The sequence below is a fragment of the Anneissia japonica genome, unplaced genomic scaffold, assembly GCF_011630105.1.
Source record: "Anneissia japonica isolate Jap-2015-1 unplaced genomic scaffold, ASM1163010v1 scaffold287818_len932483_cov186, whole genome shotgun sequence".
In the NCBI taxonomy this organism is placed as follows: Eukaryota; Metazoa; Echinodermata; class Crinoidea; order Comatulida; family Comatulidae; genus Anneissia; species Anneissia japonica.
This window is the reverse complement of record NW_022703366.1, coordinates 173,565-178,923: the sequence shown is the minus strand read 5'-3', so window position 1 is coordinate 178,923 and position 5,359 is coordinate 173,565.

The window sequence follows — 5,359 nt, the reverse complement described above, 5'->3', positions numbered from 1 at the left end:
CCAGGCAGGAGGGGTTTTTAATGGTTCGGGAGAACCCCCTTTTCTAGCAAACCCTCCTCATTTATGGTAAACCCCCTCTTCAAATTTCCCAAATAAGTCCTCCAACCCAACTAATGCACTGCAGACCCACCTAGACACAGACGTTTTCCAACATATGTGCTTTTATAGCATTATTTAGACCCATAAAGCACTAAAATCCTCTTGCTTTGGGGTTTTTCCGACCCCACCGGGGCTTCGACCGTGGACCTCACGCCCAGAAACCCCCCCCCCCCACCTTGGAAGAACCTGGCTACGGGCCTGGGTGGTCTGTATATGGATGACGCGAAGAGTATGTAAATATTATTCTTCGCCAACAAATACCAACTATGTAATCCGCAAATTGTGTCTGTATGGTACACTGTTAAAAAAAAAGGTGCAAATACCTACTTAAAAAGGTACAAAACGATGCAACACCACAGCCACCTTTTAAGGTGCACAATTGTACCTCTAAATAAAGGTGCAACCTTGCACCCCATTATATGGTACAGTAATGCTCCTTTGGGGTTCAAAATTGTTGTCTGTCTCTTATACACATCTAGATGTGTATAAGAGACAGTATATATCCTACTTTTTCGTCTTGTAACACAGCATCCCCTCAAAATAAGACCGAGTTCGTGGCTTTTACATTATACATGTTTTAAATATATGACTAACGGTTGGCCAGTCTGTTTGCTTCTGAATTTATGGTTCTTATTAACTTTTTTGTCGGACAACGTTACTGCCATGTATAAATTACATGCAAAACCACATTGGTGTGTCAACAGGTAGATTATATACCTATTTTGTGGTCATCTTCAGGAAAAAACATAAAGTCATGATTTTTTTTAATTTTTCTAAGAAACAAAAAAGGTGTTTGACAAACAACTCGGGAACGGAAAGGAGTGGTTATAAGAAGCGCTTTTTTAAATGTAGTCAGTTTTCAAAGAATCTGTCAATTACGGCCATTATGTCTCACACATAGGACGGAAACAAGTCAGTACGTAGGCCTACTTTTGGGCCAACCCCTATTCAATCTGTAGCATATTTAATATGTAGTTTATATGTTTAAAATATTTATTTAAATAGTAGGCCTTGCCTATTAGTTGTGTACTTGTGTATGGATTACATATCCTACTACTGTCATGCCATATGCAATTTTGATATAAATAGCTTGTGCGATAAAATCCAAACGGATTGAGCTAAGATATTAGTGTAAGTATCATATCCGCAACTAACATGCTATTTAAAATATTTGAGATTCCAGCTGGCCTTTCTTAACTTAATAAGTACCGTAAGTCTTTTACGGTGAACTTGACTATCATACTTGAGTATACCTGTCCCACTTATTAGGTCATAAACCAAGGTCTCAATTAGGCCTAGATCTTAAAGTCCGAGGCTCCGGAGGAAAAAAAATTGTTGATATGTTGTAGAACTGATTTTTCTAAGACAGAAAGAAATTGTTTGACGAAAAACTGGGGAACGGTGATACAGATTTTTGAATATTTAAAAACTGGGTGTTAAAATGGGCAGTTACGGCCCTTTTCCCCCAAGTTTTAAAAAATTAGAAAATCTGTATCTCGTTCACCGTTCCCCAGTTTTTCGTCAAACTTGTTTTCTGTCTTAGAAAAATCAATTCTACAACATATCAAAACATTTTTTTCCTCCGGAGTCTGACTTTAAATAGGCCTGGTTTGTATCCCAATATAAACATGCGGATTTTGGTATTAATAGTTGAATTGGGATTATAGTTGAGTCGTCATCAATACCATCTCTTAAAAATGTGTACCGTACGTCATACATACACGGGTGCAAACCTATTCATTTAAAGTCAGAACACTGAATACTTCATAATTAGAAAGCAAGAATACTGTAGAATCATAAATAACGTGTGATATATAGTTAAATTGGTTAAATCAATAATTCTTAGTGAACACAAATTCTTAATACTGTTCAAACTATTTTCTGAAATTTGGTTAAATAATTTACAAATGTACAATTCTGAGTATCTGAAACGGCGTGTTGATATTATTTTGTTTTTTAAGTCTAACCATGCCGGATCTACTAACAATAATGTCTGTATAATGGATGGGATGAGATGAGTCTTACATTATTTAAATTTAAAAAAAGATATGAAAGTATTATAATATCTTCCAAGATTTTTTATACCATATTAATTTAAATAATAAATCAACTTTATTTTAGAGCAAGTCCAGTAGAGACCTACGACGAAAAGGATGCTTGTATATAAATAACATCACTGTCTGTGCTTTTCCGCTGAAGCGTATCCCATTTTATCATGATTTACATAAGATCCGGAAAAGTGTAACTCATTTCTTTCAGCCTTGTTTTTATCATTGAAAGTCTGCCAGGCGTTAAATCCATGATTTACGGACGTCATTGTTTTACTTGTGATATGACGAGTTAGCATCCAGCTGGTGATCGGCTTTTGTAATTTCACCCAGGGAGGTGTCCACCAAACTTGTCATGGCAATATCAAACGAAGAAACATCGCTGTGGGACACGTTGGTTTCGCTGAAATTTGGACGAGGTTTTCTAGCTAGATTTCTGTTCTCGGCTCACGCGACTTTATGTGTGTATGAAGTGGTTTTACTCGTCGATAATCCTAGTATATGGTTCATACTGTGTTTATTAGGTGTGCTGTATACGGAGTTCGTTGTTGTAATTTTGTACCGCAAAGGAATTGAATGGAAATGGTAGGTTTGGTTACTGTATTGTTGGCAAAATTGAAAAGCTAACTAAAACATTTAATAGGCCTATTATTGTGTTGTGTTTTATTATTGATGCCCCACCAAATAGGGGAATTGTCCCCACCTCCATCGGACAGGCTTGGACCCCCGTCGCGTCCGACGCCACAACTTTGGTGGCCATGCAGTCTGTAATATTGTGGTCTAAAAGCACAATTTGGACCAACTAAACCATAAAAACATCCCCCGTGAACCCTACCAGGGATTTTGTTTTTAATTCCGGGACCGACAGTGGCCTAGTCGGCCCCTTGGTTCGGGCCCCCGCCCTGTCGGCACATTTCTGGTGCCACTGCTGTTGTGTAGTAATGGTTAGGCATGCAATGGCCCATCAAAAGAAAAGGAACAGCTCAGGGGAACATCGGTATGATTATTACTACAATAACAACTTTCTACAGTATACAGTAGCCTACTTCCATAGGTCACTTCCTATATATGCACACTTTAGTATTGCCTACACATTAGGCCTAACTTTCCGTGATTATGATACCATCATACCATCGCATAGAAAAATAATTATTATCTCATAGTTGGTGCGGATAATAACGTACCGGTCCGTTATGAAACATACCGTATCGAGTGTAGTATGCTGAACACAGTAGTACCTAGAAAACTAGCAGACTTTTATAAGCCTATAAAAAGTAGCATAAATATTATCGGTGGGTAGATGGTAGGCTATACATAGGTGTATAATATAAACTGTCATAAAGGTAGTGGCGGAGCCAGAAGTTCCCCAGAAGGCGTCTGAGGTCCCCGACAAGAGGTTTAAATTCTCTGACCTTCCACCTTAGTCTCACCATGGAGGTATAGTCTCACCGTGTTGAGTGAATTTAAAGAAAAAATTCGTCCATATCCGATTTCAGATGTATGTTTTTTTTAAAGCAGTGTTCTCCGACAGGAGTCCAGCTTGGGCCGGCTGTAACACGAAATTTAGTTCCCGGAGAATTTTAGTATTTTGTGGTCTGGATAATCAGAGCCTATGGGACACAAATTTGCAACACAAATTTGCAACACTTTCTTCTGGGGTAAACAATTATTAAATATGTCATGCTGGCAGTTCGGCGGTGGAGTTATGCGAAGCCTCGGGTCAATGGAGAGAAGTTGTTCTCCAGCTGTTAGTTGGCCTACATGTTTTGTAAAGCTATTCATTGGTTTTTATCTTGAATTTGCGTGTAGTGTATGCTATCATACCGCTTCCTTTTTTGGGGGTGGGGGGGGGAGTTTGCTGAATAGCCTGTACGACCGTTGTCACGACTATTTCTTTTCACTTTTTTGGACTATTATCTATTTAATTATTTATTGAAGAAGGGCACGTACGACAAAAAAAAAAGTAACATTCTTTTAAGACAATCAAACAGCTTGTCGTACCACTGCTAAAACTTATAAAAAAAATATGCCTGTAAGATTAAGGGCATTTTAAAAGTTTTACTGTGTTATAATTCTATTCTTTTGTTGATTATTTTAATGTACTACTGAAGTTTGGTTTATGTTACAATTCTCGCTTATAAAAACAAACAACAATAATCGGTTGATTTAAAATAAAGAAACTTATTATTATTAACTTAATTTTTTCCTTGGAATCAACATCATTCATTATAGGGTCCTTTGTTTTATTATTATTGTTATTATCATTATATGTAGTGTAATGGTTTCTTTAATTGATCGACCTAATATTACTATCCTCAATAATTTAATTATTGTGATCGATCCTTATAATCGTTGATGTTGGGCAACTCGGACAGCGTCGTATGATTGTTATATTTTTTTTTCAATAATGTTTGTAGGCCTATTGATAATAGGCCAAAACCACTCCCACCTGAATTTTCTAGCAAAATAAAAAGCTTGGAGGCGGGATTTCTTTTTTTTTTTTTTAAATAAAAATAGAAATTGTCCAGGAAATTTTAATCAAATTAAGTATAGACCTATTTTAAGTGAATTATAACGATGGTTTCACCAACCTATTGAAAATGATTAATTTTAACACATTTAATTTGATTAGTGATATTGTATAATTTTTAAAAAAATCAAAAAACAAAGGGGAAAAAAAGCCACCCCTCCCCATCTAAAATTGTGTTGTGATGCGACGCTAGACAAGTAATTTCTTCTATTTGGTCTTATTGGAAGCTATAAAAAAAATATTAACACGAGATACTGGTAATTAATATATCTTATGTATAAATGCTGGTTTATAAACTTTTATCTAAAATAATCTAATTATGGTAAACGCCATAAACGCACGTATATTCTATATCTGGATGATACTGTTCAAGAGTCCTTCGTGACGTTTTCATTTCCAGTATTGTAATTATTACATTAAAAACTCACTTGTTTTATATTTCATTTTAAATTATCTGTATCCACTATAATTAATTATCTTGGATGTTGTAATTAAGGAAGGAAGCTTATGGAATAAAACTAAATTTATCTTACAGTGTAATCTAACCATATATTTAAAAAGTACGGTAGTGTTACATGGATAAAAGAGGAAATCTATAGGATTTTAAAGGGAAGAACTGTTGATATAAGTGAATTATATCAACATACTAGCCATCAAGCCATAACCACAGACTCTATGGGTC